This window comes from Trichechus manatus, unplaced genomic scaffold, assembly GCF_000243295.1.
Source record: "Trichechus manatus latirostris isolate Lorelei unplaced genomic scaffold, TriManLat1.0 scaffold00055, whole genome shotgun sequence".
NCBI classification, from domain to species: Eukaryota; Metazoa; Chordata; class Mammalia; order Sirenia; family Trichechidae; genus Trichechus; species Trichechus manatus.
The window spans coordinates 7,725,758-7,749,126 of record NW_004443991.1 but is presented as its reverse complement, the minus strand read 5'-3'; the positions used below and the strand labels follow the sequence as shown (position 1 = coordinate 7,749,126).

Here is a 23,369-nt window from a genome sequence, read left to right as displayed (position 1 = left end):
GGAAAAGCTACAATGACCTCCACCAGACTGAGTCCAGTACAGCTAGATGGTGCCTGGCTACCACCATTGACTGCTCTGACCGGGATCACAATAGAGGGTCCTGGACAGAGCTGGAAAAGGATGTAGAACAAAATTCTAACTCACAAAAAAGAGACCAGATTTACTGGCCTGACAGACTGGAGAAACCCCAAGAGTATGGGCCCTGGACGCCCTTTTAGCTCAGTGGTGAAGTCACTCTCAAAGTTCACCTTTCAGTAGGGGATTGGACAGCCTTATAAAACAAAATGGGACTAATGAGGCACAGCAGTCCAGGGACAAGGACTAGAAGGCAGGATGGGACAGGAAAGCTGGTGATAGGGAACCCAAGTTTGAGTAAGGACAGTGCTGACATGTCATAGGCTTGTTAACCATTGTCATTGGGCAATATGTGTACTGTTTAATGTGAAACTATTTGTTCTGCAAACCTTCATCCAAGGTAAAAAAAAAAAAAAAAAAAGAAGAAGAATTATGCACGTAAGATAAAATTGACAACAGCAACTCAAAACGTTTGATGGGAAGCCTAGGGGGCAGTGAGTTGAAGACAATGGTGATGGAATAATTTTAAAAATGATAGTGAGAATAGCAGCACAACTAGAAGAATGTAATTCATGTCACTGAATTGTACATGTAGAAACTTTTGAAATGGTGTAACTTTGGCTATGTATATTTTCACCAAAAAAAAGTCCTCCAAGGTCGAGAAGGGAGAGTGTTGACATGTTGACATGTTGTGGGGTTGTTAACCACTGTCATAAAACAATACGTGTACTGACTGTTTAATGAGAAACTATTTGTTATGTAAACCTTCATCTAAAGTACAGTAAAAAAAACTAAAAAAAACTACTATGTATTCTTAGAAGTGAGAATTATGTTGTATAATGCTTCATATGTGTAGAAAACTTTTTCTAATTATATTTTCATAGATCTTGTAATTTTTTTATAACAGAAAAAATTTAGAAATTCATATATTTCGTGAAAGTTAATGTGAAGCTGTTAGTACTTCTATTAAGCATTTAAAATTTATAACGAATGGAGTTATTTAGGCTTGGAGACTAGCCAATTGTTGAAAGTTAAGAAAAACACAAGAGAGATAGCAGAACTAATTAAGTTTCCCTGTAAAAAAGTTTATATGCATTGTTTAACTTCAGACATACTGTGTAAACCTGTGATTTTCAATGCTCTTAAATCTTCTCTTTTCTTTTACCTTTTGGTGGAATCATTAACCCACTTTCAGTTAATCATTTGTTCGTAACCATAGGTAGTAAAAGGCACTTTCATCTTGCTTGCTAATTTTAGACAAAAACTGACTTTGAGTTCTTGCTGTGTAAAATGCATTCTACCCTGTTTGCATACAGAAGTTAAAAAAAAAAAAACTTGTTTCTTTATGCAAAACTGTGTTTCTATTTATGTTGCTTTTTTGCTTTTTGAAAATTCTGTGTCTCAATCTGCCACTATCTGACTCTGAGTCGGTCTTTTTTTTTTCCCAACCAGAACTCTTTATCCTTCACAGATTCTCTTTCTGTATATGCCTGTCTTCATGTTCTTTTCCCCCCCTTGTAGGACTAAATGAGTTTCACCCTGTTTATTCTCCCCTTCTACACACCAAAATGTCCCTCTTGTTTGGCAGTTCACATCAAAGAGATTCCTGCTTACATGAGACCCTAGATTCCCACCACACCGTGTGTGGCATCACGGGTTTGCAGCTACAAGGGTGGAAAACCAGAGAGCTAAGTTACTTTTTGGTTCTCCAGCTTCTGAAGTGGAATCTGGTGCTTTCTGAAGTAGGAGCAGCGGCAAAGAGAACGCAGAGCTCTCAGGAACTCATCACCGGAGATGTCCTTCAGACATGAGAGAAGTGGTGTCATTTTGGTAAGGAGGTTATAAAATGTTCAAAGCTTCCAGGCAAAAAGATTTCTCCTGGCCTGACTGAGTAAAGAGGGAATTAGGAAAGCTTTTGAAAGAAGGAGAAAAGGGGCATTAAAGCACCAAAGAGAGGGAGGCATCTGGGAGTAGAAATCAGATAAAGGGAGAAGATAAACACATGGGGGCATCTTAAGGCGAAAGAGAATGTATGGTTTCCTGACAAATCAGCTTAAGAGGGAGCAGTTGTTTTTCCTGTTTTTCTTCACTTTTCTTCTTTTGAGGTAAATGTGTTGCTGCTTAGGCTGAATGAAAGAAAACAAAAACAAAGAAGCAAACAAACAGAAAAAAAATGGTAGGAAAGAAGGCAGAGAGAGGGAGAGAGAGAGGACAGAAGGAAGAAAGGAATAATCTAAGAAAGAAACTATGAAAGAAATAAACCGCCATTATTGAACAAAAAATCTTTCGCTACTTTACAATTTATTTTTTCCTTATAAAATACTAGTAAATTACTCTGGTTAGAAGAAAACTGAAAGTTGATGTATTTAGAATCAGAAATAGGACCAATTTTATGCAAAATATATAATAACTTTTTTTCTAAAGTGCCCAAAAATCTCACAAAAATATCCTCATTGACCCTTCTTTCTAGAATGCAGTTGAAAAGAAAAATCGCTTTCATTCTACAGTAGAGAAAATGAGACACGAAAGTCTTACATGGTTTTAAAATAGGGAGATTTTAAGTACATCATCTTTAATCAGACAAACAGTCCTGGGTTCAAATGCTGACGTCATCATTTACAAGCTGTAGGCTTGAGAAGTTACATAATAAACAACCTAAACCTCAATTTCTTCATGTGTAAGTTGGGGATAATTATGTCCTTATTTCTTAGGGTTGCTATGAGGTCAAAATAAGTTAATTTAAAGCAGAAAGCCTAGTACATCAGAATCTGCTGCTATAATATTACATTAATTATCCTATAGTCCTGGAGATCAGAAGTCTGACATAGGTCTCAATGGGCTCAAAATCAAGGTGTCACAAAGTGGTGTTCCAATCTGGAGTCTGTAGAGGAGAATCCATTTCCTTGCCTTTTCCAGCCTCCCGAAGCTGCCTGCATTTCTTGGCTTATGGACCCTTCCTCCGTTTACAAAGTCAGCAACATTGCATCTATTCTCTTTCTCATTCCAACTGGAAATGCTCTCCACTTAGAAGGACTCATGTGATTAGGCTCAGCCCACGTGGATAATCCAGGATAATCTCTTCTCAACATCCTTAACCTTAATCCCTTCTACAAAGTCCCCTTTGTCATGTAAGGCAACATATTTATAGGTTACATGGTTTCGGAAGTGCCCTGGTGACGCAGTGGTTAAGAGAGCAGCTGTTAACCAAAATGTCGGCAGTTTGAATCCACCAGCCTCTCCTTGGAAACCCTATGGGGCAGTTCTATTCTGTCCTATAGGGCTGCTATGAGTCAGAATCAACTTGACGGCAGTGGATTAGTTTTTTTGTTAGGGTTTAGGAAGTGGATATCTGCGTCTACCACAGCTTGGCACACCAGAATGAATTCAATCAACGTTATGAATTTATTATTATTACCATCATTACTATTTTATTGGAATTAGTATGGTCATACACCTTTAGACTCTCGTAACTTAGATAGTATTTAGTGCCCCCATCACACACACCCTGCTCATTTCCCAGCTGAATCATAGCCCAAGTGATGCGACACTTGATTTGCAAAAGTCATCCTGCTAGTTAATACTGATGTTCGTACAGCTCATAGCTCTTGACACATCCCAATGTTTCCCATATTCAGTGCTAAGGACATTAACTAAAGCATATACTTTAAATGTATTTATACCTCATTTGAAATTTAATTCATATAGAACCTCAAAAAAGTCAAGCTAAATTAAGTTGTATAAACCAACAACATGAAAAATTAAACACGATGCTTTTTTTTCTCCTTTACACAGAAATACTTTAAAAACATTAGGAAGAATGTTTATAACTGCTAAACTACATTGAAGTTCAGTTAGCATTTAAGTTTTGAAAAAAAGTGTTTTTAGAGCACAAATGTTCTATCTTTATGTCTACCTTTTCCCATACTTGCTTTTTCTTTTCTTTTCTGATTTTGCTAGCATAGTTCTGAATAAATATTCCTGTTCAGCAGGAAAAAGTAATACTCAAAGTACTTCTTTCTAATTTATGATAGCATTACATTGCTAACCTATTATTTCATTTTCCTCTAGGATTTTCCACATTGATTCAAATGACCATCCACCACATTTGTTTGAAGTATGCTAGGTTACAGTTTGAAAACTTCTATCCATATATCCTGCTAGAGGGAAATAAGCATAGACTATGGGGCAGTTAGCTCTACTCTGAACATGGGGTCACTATGAATTGGAATAGACTTGTGTACACCCAACAACAACAATAAAGGTATCTCAGAGTCCCTGGGTGGCACAACCAATTAGTCACTTGACTACTAGCCAAAGGGTTGGCAGTTCGAACCCATCCAGAGATGCCTGGAAAAACAGGCCTGGCGATCAGCTTCTGAAAGGTCACAGCCTTGAAAACCCTATGGAACAGTTCTACTCTGCACACATGGGGTTGAGTTGAAACTGACTATACAGCAACTAACAACAACAACAAAAAGGTATCTCACAAATCTAATTAACATAAGCTAATAGCTCTATTTCGTTTTGATGAACATTTTATATAGATAAATCTAGGCAATATTATGTTTCTCTTCTAACATGTTCAAATCAAAACTATAATAAGGGGTTTGATAGTTATTGTCTCTTATTCCCCCAATAAAATTATAAACGTCTACACTTTTTAGCTGTTCTTTTCAGGCAAACTTTTCAAACTTTCTAGACATTTGACACGTGGCAGTCTTAAACTTACTTGAATAATGAAAAACACTAATAGAAAGGTTCTATCAGTATCCAAAGAAATCACTCTCAATTATTACTTTGTTTTGTAAATTCTGCATTCTTTTTCTCTTTAGGACCTCAGGGGGAGAGATGTGTTTCATCAACAGATAAATGGTACTCTCTGACTGTAAGTCTATTCACCAATAAATTTAGCTGTTTGAAATGTGCATAGGTGATGACATTTCATGTTTACATGTAATTAATAGAAAATTTTTTTTTCTACAATGTCCCAGCCACATTATATCTCCTAATGTTACATCCCCTAATGTACAAAGGATCTAAGCATCAACACAAGCACTCATGAGGCTCAATGTGTCTATTATCCTATTACCAGTTTTCCTTTCTATGGGGCATTTTTTCCCTATTAATTTGTATTCAAATTGCAGGTTATTATTAGGTAGAGACTACAGATATTAGAATGTCATTTTTTGTTTATGGGAACTGTCTTAGTTATCTAGTGCTGTTATAACAGAAATAACACAAGTGGGTGGCTTTAACAAACAAATTTATTTTCTCACAATTTAGGAGGCTAGAGTCTGAATTCAGAGCACAAGTTCTAGGGGAAGGCTTTCTCTCTCTGTTGGATATGGAGGAAGGTCCTTATCACTTCAGCTTCTGTTTCCTGGTCCCTTGGACATGTCCGTGTTTCTTAGCATCTATCTTACCCCATCTCTGCTTCTCTTGCTTGCTTGTTTAATCTCTTTTATATCGCAAAAGAGACTGACTCAAGACACACCCTACACTAATCCTGCCTCATTATAACCACAAGGCATAGAGATTAGGAATTACAATATATATTTTTGGGGGACACATTTCTGGGTGACTCATAGGGTTACAAATTACAATACGTATTTTAGGGGGCCACAATTCAATCCATAATAGGAACCCATACAGATTCAAACATAATGGCACTCATCTGAGATCTTCAAAAGAAAGATTTATTCAGTGCAATAGAAGGGATGATTAAGAAGGAGAGAATGCAATAGAAGTATATTTTAATTTAATTTTACGTGGAGAGTACATTTAGAAACCACAATCCTAAATCCTAATCTATATCCTGCTTTCTTCTCAGCCACCCTTCTAGACACACACACTACATCTCAAATACCTACGGAATACATACAGGAAGTAGAGTATCACAGGACACAAGTGTGTACTTAAGAAAGAACAATACTTTTACTCCTGTTCTCAAAGGCACTACAGGCTAAGAGGATTCAGTGTCACAAGGCAAACATGAACAGATATATTTATAGGATTTCTTTTTTTTAACGTTTAAATGGTTTTATCCAGCATAGTCAGTCACTTGACACCACTCTTCTTGTACTGAGACATCAACTAAATGTTTGTGAAAGAGTAGGGATAGAAAAGGTTCAAACAGCTGGCATTTAGAAAATGGATGATGATAAAAACTTTACTCCAACACTTGAATGAAGACGACACTGGCAACCTAGAAACTCTGAATAAAGAAAACTTTAGACGAGAGGCCATTTGCAACCTAAGACATAATAAGTTTTTGAGTCTCACCTCTCCAAATTCCTTCTTAGTTACTTTTCTAGGTAAACAACTATCTTAAAATGTGTGCTGGAATCAGATCCAAGTGGTAGCAACTGATAGCCGTAGCACTAATTCTACTTTGAAAAGTGCCACTGGCAAACGACTGGAATGTGAAAAATAACACAGGTGAAAAGCATTAAAGGGTGAACTAGCTGAGTGGTTCAAGTGATACATGGAAAAAATACCCAGTTCAGTTTTTTGTACAGTAATAAGTTTTTACTCTATGCCAGCACAGCCTTCAGAGAATGTAGTTTATATTTAGTCCAATAAAACAGATTGAATTATGCCTAAAGGCAGCTTAAATGTGTGTATTTATGCTGACACCTCTTTTATCTATTTTCCCTGGGGGTTGAAATGTTCTGGATGAGAAAATTTTCAAGATAATAAAACCATTTCATTATAAAACTATATATCTACACACACACACACACACACACACACACATATATACATATATATAAATAATGCTCCCACATTTTGAATGGCAATTTTTCTAAAATGCACTGAACACTGAAATATCCATCAAATTTAATAATATGTTGAGCAGAATCTATCCTACTTTTGATGATGTGGGGGTCATAACTATTACCCTATATTTAAGAGAAAGAATCCCCTGGGAAGTACCATGTTGTTTGAGTGTGCTGGGCCATCCATTAAATGCCTTCTGAATTCTGTGCTTCTCTAGATTCTGTAAGCACCTCCATCACTCTCTCAACAGGCATTTCTTAGTGTGTCTGCTTTAACCATTTTCCCTTCCTCTCCCAGCTATTTCTAAGCTGCCATTAATTAAGATGCAGTAAATCATAAGAGGGAATCAGACAGCTAAGACTTGAAAACAAGTGGTCTTATTTGTTACTTAAGAATCCAAGTCAGTCAGCTCTTATTTATTTATATTTTTCACTACCTAAGTCCTGGCAGCTCTTTTCATCTTTGTTTAAGAATATCCTTCCAGATAGAGGGCCGGTTCTGAATCAATAGGATTGTTAAGATTGCCCAAAGTCTGACTTATGAAAAATATGCTATACATGGATTTATTTTTTTGCCTTAAACCACCAGTATTTAATGTGTACTTTGATATGAAAACAAAGTGGTACTTACTAGCATCATATAGGAGCATGTAAGTAATAAAAAATGTCAGATCTCCCCTACTCCAAAGACCTACTGAAACAGAATTTTGACAACAACTCTGCATGATTTGCATGCCTGTTTAATTTGGGAAGTACTGGTTTAGAACACAATATTCTCCAACAGAAGCCTCCCCCATGACAGACTTTCAGTACCATGTCCTAAGAGATCAATCAGTTTTCTGTTCTTGGATATCAATTTTTCCTTTAATACTCTCCAGTCAACCATCAAGTGTCTTCAGTGTATAACATAACCTTAGGAAAAAGAAAATTATCTTTAAGATGAAATCTCAGGTCTTAAATAAGTTCCCCAATGCAGTTGAGTTGATTCCAATTCATAGCAACCCCATAGGGTTTCCAAGGCTGTAAATCTCTATGAAGCCCACTGCCATATCTTTCTTCCGTGGAGCCAAAACGTTGACCTTTTGGTTAGCAGTTGATCACTTGAACCACTGTGCCACCAAGGCTCCTTCTTGAACAAGTTAGTTGCTGTTAAATAGCTGCGCTATTCAACTCAGTTTAGAACTATGGATCATAGTGTTTTCAAGCCTAAAGGAGAATTATAAATCATTAAGTTCAATCTCCCTCATGTTGCAGAAGAGAAAACTGAAATCAGAGAGGTGAAGTGATTTGGTTTACCACATTCATCAAGCATTAACATGGTGTACTCTATCTTAATCACAAAACCACACATTCATTTAACCAAAAACCCACTGGTGTCGAGTCGATTCCGACTCATAGTGACCCTATAGGACAGAGTAGAACTGCTCCATAGAGTTTCCAAGGAGCAGCTGGTGGATTCGAACTGCTGAACTTTTGGTTAGCAGACAAGCTCTTAACTCATTTTTTTTTTAATACTTTGCTTCCTGTTAAAATTCATGCACTTACTCTTTTTCCACACATGACTGTAAGTCCTCTTTCAAGGGTTTATCCTCTCTTAGATTCCTCTCAACACGTCTTTATGAAGATTTATAGTAAGGTCCCCATTTATTCACATCTCACACTTAGTTTTATCTTTGCTACTGGGCCTGGTCTAGGTTAGTGTTTTTTGTTTTGTTTTCCCCTGGGGCTCCTCAGATCTCCATTTACGTCTGGATTGACCTTTACATTCAGGTCGGTGGCACTATGTGTAAGCCCTGTGACCATTGGTGGCTCAGTTTAGGGACTCTTCTTAAACTAGCAACTTAATCTTTCCTCAGTACGTCCTCGGCTTTCCTGACCTGTTCTTGCTCTCCATCCGTAAGCCTTTGCATTCTTATCTCTGGAGTTAGCTTAAACATGTCAACTCTACCTCCCTCTCTGATCTCATCCCTACTCTTAAGAAGAAGTACTAATATAAGTCTGGCAAAGGCATGATTATAATTTCTGGTGAAAGGAAACAAAAAATTAAAAGTTCTTTTTTAAGGTCCTCTTCCTTGGAATCTCTTGGAGTTCTTGGATTACTTGCCCTAGTTTTTCTCTTATTCCTCCTGTGTAGCTGGTAGAGAAAGATGGGCAGGAGCACTTCATTTCCACCTCAGAAGTCCACAACAAACCAGGAACAAGGAAATTCGGAGTTGGTCCCACAAATGTACTTTTAGGCTAGGCCTTATGTTAGGTGGACATAAGAAACTCACCCCAGCTAGGCAAGGGCAGAGGCAACATGAAGATTTAACGCTAACTGCTAATTAGTAATAAAAGGCATTCATTCACCTGGGATCCTGTTGGGTATAGCTCTCTGAGGAGCTGGGTGGAAGATGGGGGTGGGAGAAAAGAGTGGGAAGAGGCCTTCTTATGGAAAATGACAATGAGCCTCAGAAAGTTTTGCAGGGTTAGATTTTTTAAAAACAGTTATTCCACTTAGAAATTTGAGACTCCTGAATTCTAGCTGATTTCCCTAAATGAAAGCTTTCCTTTTTATAGGGCTTATAGATAAAACTCTTCCAAAACTAGGCAAAAATACTCTTCCTTTACTCGCAAACTATTCTGAATCTCAGCCTAGCAGAGCAAGTGAAGAAATAAATAAATATGTCTTATTCTCTGCTCAGAGAGACAGCATGACAATAATTCACTGTTAAAAATAACCTAATTTTTAATGCAAGTGTTTATTTTCAAAATGTAATTCATACATTTTAGTTAGACCTTACACTACTCAATTTGAAAATCAAGTTGGAAAGATAAGTGGAAGTTTTTTCCTAATGCAAGTTTTCCATCTATATTTTTAGGAATGTCTTTGCCCTGGTTAACTGTCAGAAGCTGACCTTCCTAAATGCCCCATATCTAGTGAATCAATTTAACTGTATAGGCAGCTTGTTCTGTGGTAAATTACATAGCAAACAACCAGTGCAATTATAACACATGCAGGCTCATTCTGATGCATAAGAAGATAATTTAAAATGATGCAGAACCCTTTCCCCCTTACTAAAAAAATGCTAATTCCCTTTAATATGGACTTGGTCATACAATTTTCTCTCCTCCCCCTCCCTTCAAGAAAAATTACTGAGTTACAGTTCAGTATAATGTAAAGACACAATTGAAGTTTGTGGAATGCCCCTTTGGAAGGCGCAAAATATGGAAGGCTTTATAAACTGGGATAATAGTCTTATTCAGAGAGCAACAATTTATGTGAAAATTTAGTAAGGGCCTCAACACCTCAAATAGCTGAATACAGTAAAGTATCCACTACGCATGAAAGCATTTTTTAAAACTCAAGCTGACCTTTAGAAGCATCTATCACTTAGAATCTTCATTCAGTAAATTGGACTGGTGTCTCCCCTGGTGGGACTATCATTGTAACGACACTACCTAGCAGGAATGCTGTTTTATAAAGCATGCTAGGGTCAATGCTTCCACCTACAAACATTGTATTTAGAAAGGTTTCCAGTTACTACAAATAGTTGCTATAAATGGATTAACACTCTCAGTGCTTTAGTTAAAAGATATTTAAATAACTGTTTATGCCAACAAGTTTTATAGGCAATAACTTTTTAATAAGAAATCTCATTATTTTGGCAATGGGTGAAACTTCAAGGGAGCAACTCTTTGCTTGATTCAGATTTTCAGGATTATTCTTTTTGGTAAATTTATATACTTTGTGTTAATTTGTATAGCACAGTCAAAACTTAAATTTATAAGCCATTATTTTGATTCAAAGGAGCCCTGGTGGTGCAGTGGTTAGTGGTTAAGCACTCAGCTTCTAACCAAAAGGCCAGCGGTTCAAACCTACCAGCCGCTCCACGGGAGAAAGATGTGGCAGAGTTCTACTCTGTCCTATAGGGTTGCTACGAGTCAGAATGGACTCAACAGCAATGGATTTGGTTTTTATTTTGATTCATATAGATTTGTGTTCTTCTTAAGCTGTTTACAAGCTGTTGAATTAGCATTGATCATTAGAGTACTTAGTGATAAATCAAATACTTTGTTGAATCATATAAATAACTCTTCTGAGGTTCAAAAATAACAACATATTGGCAATTTCATAGATTCAATCTACAACCAAGGTTGGCAGATACATAATATGACGGCTATCAGTCAATAACACAGGTGGTTGATATGCAATATATAATGTTGAATGAATGATATCATGTTATCATCTAATTGACACAGACAGTTGAAGTGCAATACATAATGCTGAATGAATGAATAAATGGTAGATAGCTGATACAGCTCTATTTTCCCTAATCAATCTTTTTAGAGACATTCAGCTTTGGTTAAAATTTCTGGGTAAATTGTATTAGTTTAATATGTCTCTTTTGCACTCTAGGAAGCAGAGAAGTGTATGGATTTCTTCTATATTTTTTGGTCACATGCAATTGTGTTACTCCCTACATTATCTCTTCATTTTTCTCTCTCAATTTCTCACTCTTTCTCTGTCTAAATGTAATCCAGTCTGAAAAATAAACTAGATTTTCTGCTAGCCTTCCTTTCAGGACTGTAATTGCAAGATTTCTTTCAAACATATATCAATGGACGTACTCAAGGCAAAACACAAGGGCATTTTTTGACTAGGAGCAGTCTGTGTGTGAGAGTTAAATTTTTTGACTAGGAGCAGTCTGTGTGTGAGAGTTAATGCAAGCAATTTGGATGCACCAGCCATAGGCTTCTTTTCATGACACATTAGAGATGCAAGACCTGGTCTTGCCAGTATGCCATACTTTTATTTTTATCCCCAGATGTAAAACAATGCAGACTTTATTTTCATAATTCACGATTTAACAGTTGAAACTTGGACAGTGAATGAAAGGTTATTAATATTTTATTTTATAACAAATATTTACGGCATTCTCAGTGAATACTGCAGATTATTTTCCAGACTTCTAATACCTTCCAAGAAAATCCTCTTCGTTTTAATTTGTCAGTGTGTTCAGTGGTATTTGCTTTCCTAAGATGTGAGCACATGCCGGTTCACTGACTTCCCAATTGTTTCTCTGGCTGAGCAAAGCTTTTATTCCGGTGGCACATATCCATGACAGCTGTTTATTCCACATGTTTCTGTTGAAAGCATATTAACCTCAGCACCTGGGGATAATTATCATTATGTACAAATGCCTTTGGATGTTAATGGTTACTCTTCTACCCTCTCTCTTGATTCTCTTGACCCTGGTATCACTATAGACTAATACCATGTGTGTTCATGGTACTGTTAACACCTGGAAAGTCACCCACACTGGCGTTGGTTAGGAACGCTTTCTGGGCTTTGGTAAATATTATTTAATTAGCTATGTAGAAATCAATAAATAGATCTTTCAGCTCCCACTCCCTGGGCAGTATTAACATTGACTAGTAGTAATAATGTGATTCATTGATCTTTATTTACCTGGCATCACCTAGATAAAACCCTTTTTTTTTTTTTTTGAGTTCTGGGTGTGGCAATAATATGACAAGCTGGTGAAAAAAATCATCAATATTCTGATTATAGATATATTTGATTCGATTTCCCAATTTTTATGTAATTAACTCATACAGTAGAGTAAAAAACAGTAACAGTTACTTTCTAACTTTCTTAGCCTTGTAATTTCAACATTTTCTTGTGTGGTTGATATAATACATAATATAAATTCACATATTCTGACTATATTTGTTTACTTTATTCCCTAGGAAACTGCTTCTGTCCAAGGGTAGTTCCCTGCCTGTTTCCATTACCATATGCAGAATATTAGACCCAGGAGGGAGCGTTCAGATCACTTATCCAATCTCTTCATTTTACCAATAAAGAAAAATAAATAAAGAGACCCCAAGAGAAGAGACCCTATAAAAGTAAAGCAGTACTGAAGAAGAACAAAGTGAGAGGTTTTACCCTACCTGATTTTAGAACCTATTAAAACCACAACAGTAGTCAAAACAGCATGGTACTGGTCCAACAACAGATATATAGAACAATGGAACAGAATTGAGAATCCAGATGTAAATTTATCCACCTATGAGCAGCTGATACTTGACAAAGGCCCAAAGTCTGTTAAATGGGGGAAAAGACAGTCTCTTTAACAAATGGTGCTGGCATAACTGGATATCCATCTGCAAAAAAATGAAACAAGACCATACTTCACACCATGCAAAAAAACTAACTCAAAATGGATCAAAGAACTAAATATAAAATTGAAAATGATAAAGATCACGGAAAAAAAAATAGGGACAATGCTAGGAGCCCCACAAACAGAATGCAAAACATAACTAACAACACACAAACACCAGAAGAGAAAGTAGATAACTGGGAGCTCCTAAAAATCAAACACTTACGCTCATCAAAAGACTTCACCGAAAGAGTAAAAAGAGAACCTACAGACTGGGAAAAAATTTTTGGCTAAGACAAATCCGAACAGCGTCTAATCTCTAAAATCTATAAGACACTGCAAAACTTCAACAACAAAAAGACAAAAAACTCAATTAAAAAATGGACAAAGGATATGAACAGACACTTCACCAAAGAAGACATTCAGGCGGCTAACAGATACATGAGGAAATGCTCATGATCATTTGCCATTAGGGGAACGCAAATCAAAACTACAGTGAGATACCATCTCACCCCAACAAGGCTAGCATTAACCCAAAAAACACAAAATAAATGTTGGAGAGGTTGTGGAGAGACTGGAACACTTATACCCTGCTGGTGGGAGTGTAAAATGGTATAACCGCTTTGGAAATCGATTTGGCGCTTCCCTTAAAAGCTAGAAATAGAAGTACCGTAAGATCCAGCAATCCCAGTCCTTGGAATATACCCTAGAGAAATAAGAGCCATCGCACAAATAGATATATGCATACCCAAGTTCATTGCAGCACTGTCCATAATAGCAAAAAGATGGAAACAACCTAGATGTCCATCAATGGATAAATGGATAAACAAATTATGGTATATCCACACAATGGAATACTATGCAACAATAAAGAACAACGATGAATCCTCAAAACATCTCATAACATGGATGAATCTGGAAGGCATCATGCTGAGTGAAATTAGTCAGTCGCAAGAGGACAAATATTGTCTGAGACCACTATTATAAGAACTCAAGAAAAGGTTTAAACACAGAAGAAAACATTCTTTGATGGTTATGAGAGTGGAGAGAGAGAGGGGATTCACTAACTAGATAGTAGACAAGCATTATCTTAGGTGAAGGAAAGGACAACACACAATACAGGGAAAGTCAGCACAACTGGACTAAACCAAAAGGTAAGCAGTTTTCTTGAATATAACCAAACACTTTGAGGGACAGAGTAGCAGGGGCTACAGAGTAGTCTGGGGACCACGGTTTCTGGGGACATTGTCATGGTTTGAATTATGTCCCCCAAAAAATGTGTGTATCCATTTGGCTGGGCCATGATTCCCAGAATTGTGTGGTTGGCCTCCATTTTCTGATTGTAATTTTATGTTAAAGAGGATTAGGGTGGGATTGTAACACCACCCTTACCCAGGTCACATCCCTGATCCAATGTAAAGGGTGGTTCCCTGGGGTGTGGCCTGCACCACCTTTTATCTCTCAAGAGATAAAAGGAAAAGAAAGCAAGCAGAGAGTTGGGGACCTCACACCATCAAGAAAGCGGGGAGCAGAGCAGGGTCCCTGGGCTGAGAAGCTCCTAGTCTGGGGGAACACTGATGAGAAAGCCGAGAGAGAGAAAGCCTTCCCCTGGAGCTGACACGCTGGATTTGGATTTTTAGCCTACTTTACTGTAAGGAAATAAACTTCTCTTTGTTAAAACCATCCACTTGTGGTATTTCTGTTATAGCAGCACTACATGACTAAGACAGACATCTAGAACAATTGGCATAACAAAGTTTATTAAGAAAATGTTTTGCATGCCACTTTGGTGAGTGGCATCTGGGGTCTTAAAAGCTAGCAAGTGGCCATCTAAGATGCATCGATTGGTCCCAACCCACCTGGAGCAAAGGAGAATGAAGAACACCAAAGATACAAGGAAAATATTAGCTCAAGAGACAGAAAGGGCCACATAAACCAGAGACTGCATCAGCCTGAGACCAGAAGAACTAGATGGTGCCCAGCTACCACCAATGACTGCCCTGACAGGGAACACAACAGAGTCCCTGATGGAGCAGGAGAAAAATGGGGTGCAGAACTCAAATTCTAGTAAAAAGACCAGACTAATGGTCTGACTGAGACTGGAGGAACCACAGAAGACAGACCCCGAAGTCTCTGTTAACCCAGAACTAAAACCACTCCCGAAGCCAACTCTTCAGACAAAGATTAGACGGGACTATAAGATGCAAAATGCTACTAGTGAAGAGTGTGCTTCTTAGTTCAAATAGCTACAGGAGCCTAAATGGGCAGCTTCTGTCTGGAAGCAAGTTGAGAAGGCAGAAAGGGATAGGAGCTGGCTGAATGTACAAGGAGAACCCAGGGTGGAAAGGAGGAGTGTGCTGTCACATTATAGGGATAGCAACTAGAGTCACCTGACAATGTGTGTATAAATTTTTGTACGAGAAACTAACTTGAGCTGTAAACTTTCACTTAAAGCACAATTAAATAAAAGAAAGAAGGAAAGAAAAAAGAGAGACCCCAAGAGACTTGTTTAAGAACACACAGCTTGATAAAAAATACTGGTAACTTAACTGGGTTTTGTAATACCCTAGACAGGCTAAGCTGTAGCATTCAATGTATAGAAACTATAAATTTGATAAAAATCATTCATTATCCATATAGTTCCTTTACAGCTATGTAACTTGTGTTCACATGTGTTCCATAAGTAGAAGTGTTTCTCTTTGGCATAGGTTCCATCACATTCCTTGTTTGATTGCCAGAGTATCTAGCTCTCCTCCTTCTCTGTTGAATTTTCTGAGTGATCCTTCTTTCTCCTTGCCTGCTTGGCAAACAAGGTTCTTCACTGGGTATTTAGGTTACATCAACTTCAACTACTCTTAGGCATATCTGTAAGTCTGTATTTCCAACCCTGATCACACTCCTGAGATCCAGATCCACATTTGCAATTGTTCACAAGTACTCTTCACCTGGATATCAGACATGTTACACTCAACATGGCCCAAACTAAACCAAAATTGTCTTATTCTCCTCACCTTACTTCTCCAGACTTCTTCTGTTATATTTTCTATTTGGTTACTAACTTAACAATCTATGTTGTTGTTGTTGTGTACAGTCAAGTCAATTCCAACTCATAGCAATGCTGTATGACAGAATAGAACTGTCCCATAGGGTTTTCTAGGTTGTAATCTTTATGGAAGCAGATCTCCAAGTCTTTCTCCTGCAGAGCCACTGGGTAGGTTCAAACTACCAACCTGTCAGTTATCAGCTGAGCGCCGATAACTATTGGGCTTCCTGGGCTGCAACAAGCTATACAGGCAATCAAATTAGATACTTTAGAGTCACAGTGGGTTTCTCTACCGCTCCCACCTCCACCACATCTAATCAATCACGAAGTTTTCATAACATCCTGTATTGATACCTCTTATTTATCCCCTCCTATCCTTCCCCATTCTAATACAACTCATTATAATGCATGACACTTAATAGGTGCTCCACCAATATTTATTGATAAATAAGAATTATAAATCAAGAAATAAGGAATGAGTGAATGGATGATAACTAAGACACAGTTTCCACCCTTATTTAGCATCTTGCCTGGTAGTTCGAGAGAAATAAATAAAGAGATATTTACATGATGCATGCTATGTTTGAGGAAAGAAAGAGGACATATATAAGAGGCACTTTACCTAAGCTGGGGGCTCAAGGAAGTCCTTTTGAAAAACGACTGTCTAAGGTAATGAACATATATTTTTTAACCCATTTATGATCTACCCCATTTTGTACTAATCTCTTTAGATTGAGTAGCAGGAGAAAATTGGATGGAAACAAGATGGAATTTAGTGATTTCTATAAAGACCAGTTGCCTTTTCTACTCCCCAGACAGCCATGACTACTTTAATGTTGTTTACTATTTTTCCTAAAGGACTTCAGATCTCTGTCTCACAAAACTAATGACTCACAGAGAAACGCTTTGTCCCAAACTTACACTAACAAGTTATGAAACATGAAGTTCCAATTAAATAGCAGATTACATTGTTCTATAAACTTAAAAGAATTCAAATGGATCTTATATATTACAGAAAGTATAGACTATATAAATGTACTGATAGAGCCATAGGCTGAGCTCAGCCATCTTACGAGGTATGAGATCAATTCTGTGTGGGTCTCCACTATGCAATGACATTCAAAATAGACAGGCTTTTCAGGCAGTCTTTTCTGGATTTATTTGTTCTTTAATGAACAAACCATCACTAATAATAATGGCAATAATAATAATTACTCAATGTTTGCTAATGCATCATCTATAAAAAGACTCAATATAGAATTTAGAAACATTCTTCCTTCATAATATGAAATAATATCAGTAGGAAATAATCAAGGTTCTAAAGTATACAATTAATATAGAAGAAACATTTTTTTGCTCTTTTAAAAAATTGTTTCCCCTTAAACTTTTGTTTCAGTGTTAATTGGTCAACAGTTATGAAACAAACACATCAGACAATAATCTTGTTTACTTTCTACCTTCCATATATGATTCAGTGAAGAAACCAATGGATTTAATCCTCATTTGCAAGTGAAAAGTACAAACTACTTATACTTATTTAATTAATCAAATAGCTCAAAAAACACCTTTATGAGTTTAATACAGAAAAGACTAAGAAATACCTAACTAACAAGCAAACATAGCCGTATTTTCCCCCATTCAGTTTATTTTTTCCACGAGGAAGAAAACTCACCCCTAAATATAAGCCACTTTGTTTTAATTCACTTCATGTTATATGTAGAGAAATTCACTAAACAAAAAATTGTCCCCTTTCATTCCCTTTTGTAAATGGACCATTTAAAATATTTAGTCTGAACTTCTTCTAGAAACAGTCTTCTTGGAAAAAAAAAAGAGAGAGAAAAACCATCTAATTCAGATTACACACAATCTTTTGTGTAATTTTCACTTATTTTTAAGTCATTTTAATGCCTGAGATTTCATCTTTAACTTGTTGATCACCTTTAACTTGGTGCTAATGAATGTGCTAGTCTTCAGAAAGGAAGGTAAAAGGTAAAGACATCACTTCCTTCAGTGAAAAATGCAATTTCAGTGTTTCTCAGTATGGAAAAATGTATAGCATTAAGCTATCCACAATCTAAATCTGCTCTGGTTCCCCTTGCAATCAGTAAGTAACATTTGTAAGGTGATTATGGGCTATAGTTATGAGCACATTTTATGGTTTTGGAAAGCAAAATATTTTTATGTGTCCCATATAAGTGCTAAGCCTGAGGGCATTTGTTTATTAGCCTCATTAAACAACTTGAGCTCACCAATTTTTGATTAGCTTTCTGAAAGATGCATTCCACTTTTCATTATCATGGCTGCCGATGGTTCCTATTTTTGTAAGCAGCGTTAAGAAAAATACAAGAAAACTTCTTAGGTCCCAAGGTTGTGCTACTCTCAGCCTCTCTGGGGGTCAACAGATAGGGCAATGAGAGGAGATATGCACTGTCACAGTCTGAACAAAATCTCATCAATCAGACAACAGGATTTCACTCTCTGGTGCATTCTTTCCACTAGAGTGGAAACAAAGGAAAAGAATCCCCAAACAAGCAATTCTGTTGAATTACTGTGTAAGACCAGAGAAACAAATGACAGTAGTTTTATCTCCAGCAAGTACTTTCCAACATGAATAAATTGTGCTCAGAAAATACATTTTATGTGGAATTTTTTTCATAAACACAAGGGGTTCCAAATGACAGCACATAAAAGTTTCAAAAAACTGAAGTCAAGCTCTCTACTACTTATGAGGAAGACAAAAATTCAGAGCAAAGAATTAAAATCTCTCTCACTGTCAAAGTCTTTTTTGTGGTTGCTGTTGCATGTTAGCCTAGCCTGCCCTTCAACAATCCCAGATGACTGCCGTGCTAAAACCATGCTTTGGGGGAAGTGAAACAGAGCCCTACGGTTTTCTGTTACGTCAAAGGCTCAGAATCCTCTCCCTTCTCAAACTCCCCCTTAGGAACCGTTTAAAAAACTTCATAATACATACACACATTCATACTCTCGCTCAACAAGAGTTCTAAAAAACACAGGCTAGACCAGAAATTTGAGGCCTGTGGTTAAACACACTTTTGAAATATTCTCACATCCCACTTTTTTTTTCAGATACCTTCAATTTGTTTGTTAACAGATTATGCCAAAATACGCTTGTTCAGGCTATTAGCATACCAAAAAAAAACCAAACTCATTGCTGTCGAGTCAATCCTGACTCATACTGACCCTATAGGACAGAGTAGAACTGCCCCATAGGGTTTCCAAGGAGCAGCTGGTGGATTCGAACTGCTGACCTTTTGGTTAGCAGCTGAGCTCTTAACCTCTGTGCCACCAGGGCTCTGCTACTAGCATAGGTGGTAAGTAATGCAGGGATGCTACAAACAGAGGCTGACTTTCAGACTCTGCTGGTGTGTGGAAGGAGAAGAATGAACTGAATGGAATCACCATCGCATAAGATCTGGTTCAAAACTCTGCAAGTACAGAAATTAGTTGTGACTGGGCTTTAGGGAATGGATTCACAGCACCTAAATTCATAAGAAATGGTTGTTTGATCCAGAATCTCAGCAGCTAATTTTCCAATAGACATTAAACTGAGAAGTGGGTGGGGATGAAGTCGCACTCTGAACGGGGGCATGCAAACAAAACAAATGGTGTGTGATGATCATTATAGATGTCAACAAGTTAAGGCAGTGACATATGTATATGTAAGCATATATATATACTTATATATATATATACACATACATAATCTCCATCAAGTGGTCCACAAGTCTGCAGATGAGGCTCATTGTCCCACTTTACTATAAAATAATGAGGAAACTCATAAATTCTTACATGTCACTCTCTTTATGCTGAGTTCCAATTATTTTAATTTATCATTAAAATATTAATAATTTAAATATTATATTTTATTTATGACAATTAATAGTTATCTTGATGACATCTAGGAAGGTTCCTTAAACTCATCAATAAATTATCTCCATTTAAACTGCTGATTTTTGTTTTAACCAGATTTAGATAATTACACTTTCTGAGCGTGTCCCATATTTTAAAATTGCCTCTTTCTGGACAAGGTTTTTCTATTAATAACATGCATTATTAGAAAGAAAAATTATCATAAGTTTTAAATATTGCATATGCACCAACTACCAAAGAAAAAATGTTTTATCGTTATTTACTTCTATTTTAATAAATAATTTTTGAAGTCAGACAGAATATGCGCTTTTTTAAAGAGTTTCCCGTGATCTTACCCTAAAATATATATACTATTATTTTAGCTATAATCATATCAAACTTTATTATCTTGTTTCCCCTAGCTGTTATAGACTAAATATAAGCAGTACATTATAAGGAGCTTCTTATGGGCTAGGCCTAGTTTGTCAATGGAATACGTACACCAATAGGATGGAGGGAAGAAACATGACAATCCAACCACAAAGTAAGAGGCTAGCAAAGTTATAAAAGTTAATTCTTAAAAAAGCAAAACCAACTGGAGGCTATTTATTATAAGATCAAACAAATCTAAATTTTGTCTGCCTCCCATGAAACATAATATTTACTTGAAGAACAAAATCATGATTTGGAGAGTTTTCACAAAAGAGTCTTTCCCACCCTTAGGTATTCCTTTAGGAAGATGAGAGAGAGAACTAGTTTTAATTGTATCCAAAATGGCTAAAAATATATTTGTTGAGTTAGTAGTTTCTACCGTTATTAATGGCTGGACAAGCTTCTATTGTATTGAACCACCTACAGATACCAACTATAAACTCTGGGCAACATCAAAAGAAACAACTACTCGAAGACACTGGAGTATAACCAAAAGCAGGCAGATTCTACAGAGCAGTTAAGTCTTGAAAGAAGGGAATGGCACTGGGTGAATTTTCCAGTTTTTGTGGTTTTTCAGTCCAAGGACAGGCTCTAGTTTGTATCATGAGCCATTGGCCAAATCTCAGAAAATGTGAAGTCTTGCTGGCTTATAGAACCAGAGGACACAGTTTAGGGCAATCACAGTTGCTGGAAACTAAAGGGTAGTGGTGAATCCTGGGAAAAATAGAGCCATAGAGAAAAGACTAAAATTATGTTAATAAACTCTGGTTATATAAAGTATGACTGAACTCATAACCACACATATGTCAACAGACTCCATGAAGCTTACATAAGATTAAATAACTGAACAGATATTTAAATCACTGCAAATAACAGTTTGAGTCTAGCCAAATTAATTGCTTGCTACAACAAATAAACAAAATTAATCACTTTAAAGATACTACAACAGATTCCAAAGGAGCTGTAACATAACAATCACAATGTCAGGGATACAATCCAAAATTAATAGACATCAGGAAAAAAAAAATATCATCCATTACCAAGAGGAAAAACAAAACAAGGGAGAGTGACCCCAAAATGACTCAGATGTTGGCATTAGCGCATAAGACTTTAAAAGAGTTATAAAAAATATGCCCGATGATGTAAAAGAAAAAAAAATGCTTATAATGAATGAAAAGAGAGTATAAATACAAACAATACTGCACCTAAGCACATCATGGTTAAATTTCTGAAAACCAAAGATAAAGAGAAAATCTTGAAAGCACTAAGATAAAAATGACCTGTTACATAAAGAGGAATAATGGTTCAAATTATCACTGCCTTCTAATCAGAAACTGTAGAGGCAGGAGGACAGTAAACAACATCCTCATAATGATGAAAGGAAAAAAAAAAAATCCTGTAAACCAGAATTCTATACTCAGAAAAAAAAAAAAAATCCTTTAAGAATGAAAGCAAAACAAAGACATATTCAGATATATTTACACTACAAGAAATGCTAAAGGAAGTTCTTCAGACTGAAGGGAATTGATATAAAATTAACTTAGAACATCAGAAAACAATGACGAGCATTAGGAAATGTAACTATGTGTTCAAATATAAAAGACACTTTTCCTTTCAATTTCTCTAAAATATATATGCACCCATAAAGCAAAATTCATGGCATTTGTCCTATGGAATTTATTACATATGTAGATGTAATACATATGAAAACCATAGCATAACACAGAGGCAGACCAGTGGCTGTACATGGTTTCAAGGTTTCCATTTAAATCTAAGTAGACTGTAAAAAGTTAAGTAGATTGTGGAAATTTCAGGGTACATATTGTAATCTCTAGAGGAACCACTTTAAAATAATGCAAATATGCCTAGCTAAAAAGCCAATAGATAAAGTAAAAATTTAAAAAAATCACATAATCAAAATAAAGCAAGAAGGAAAGACTAGAGGTACAGAAAACAGAAGGGACTTAGAGAAAAAAAAAACAATGAAACATTAAACATAAGTCAAACCATAGCAGTAACTACATAAATATTAATAGACTAAACACTCCAATTTGAAGGCAAAGAGTCTTAGAATGGATCAAGAGGCAAGATCCAACAATGCTATCTACAAGAGAAACACTTTAAATAGACACAATAAATTCAAAGTAGATAGACGGAAAAAGATTCTAATAATAAAGATGCAAATAGTGACAAAGATGGTACAGTAAATATTAGAAAACTGCACTGGCTATATCAATATCACATCCAGTAGACCCAAGACAAAGAGTATTACTAAATATAAAAATGACATTCAAAATGATAAAAGAGTTAACTTATCAGGAAGATATGCTGTTGTTGTGTGCCATCAAGCCGATTGCGACTCATAGCAACCCAATAGGACAGAGTAGAATTGTCCCATTGGGTTTCCTAGGTTGTAAATCTTTTACAGGAGCAGATCACCAAGTCTTTTCACCTTCAGAACAGGTGGTGGGTTCAAATCACCAACATTTCAGTTAGCAGGCGACTGCTTAACCACTGCGCCACCAGGACTCCTTCAGGAAGACATAAGAACTCAAAAAACCCACTTCTGTCAAGTTGATTCTGACTTGTAGTGACCCCACAGGGTTTCCAAGGCTGTAAACAGAAGCAGACTGCCACGTTTTTCTCCCGTGGAGCCACTGGTGGTTTTGAACTGCCGATCTTTTGGTTAGCAGTCAATTGCTTTAACCACTGCACAACCAGGGCTCCTTCAGGAAGACATAGGAATCATAAATATGTACTACCTAACATACATAGAGATTCAAATTACATGAAAAAAAAATTTTTTTATTGTACTTTAGATGAAGGTTTACAGAGCAAACTAGCTTCTCATTAAACAATACACATTGTTTTGTGACACTGGTTGCCAACCCCATAATGTGTCAACAGTCTCCCCTCCTCTACCTTGGGTTCCCCATTACCAGCTTTCCTGTCCCCTCCTGCCTTCTCATCCTTGCCCCTGGGCTGGTGTGCCCCTTTAATCTCATTTTGTTTTATGGGCCTGTC

General features: G+C 36.6%; 1 protein-coding gene and 1 long non-coding RNA gene across 4 annotated transcripts in view; one reads left to right on the top strand and one right to left on the bottom strand.

The window, feature by feature from the left end:
* ALCAM (activated leukocyte cell adhesion molecule) overlaps positions 1 to 23,369 on the bottom strand; it is a 231,949-nt gene that overhangs the window by 88,021 nt on the left and 120,559 nt on the right. The gene's annotated exons all lie outside the window — the stretch shown is intronic.
* LOC111820908 (uncharacterized) lies at positions 1,232 to 12,837 on the top strand. Its single transcript, XR_002824392.1, has 3 exons — positions 1,232 to 1,905; positions 4,908 to 4,960; positions 12,588 to 12,837. It is a non-coding gene; the product is annotated as an uncharacterized LOC111820908 (long non-coding RNA).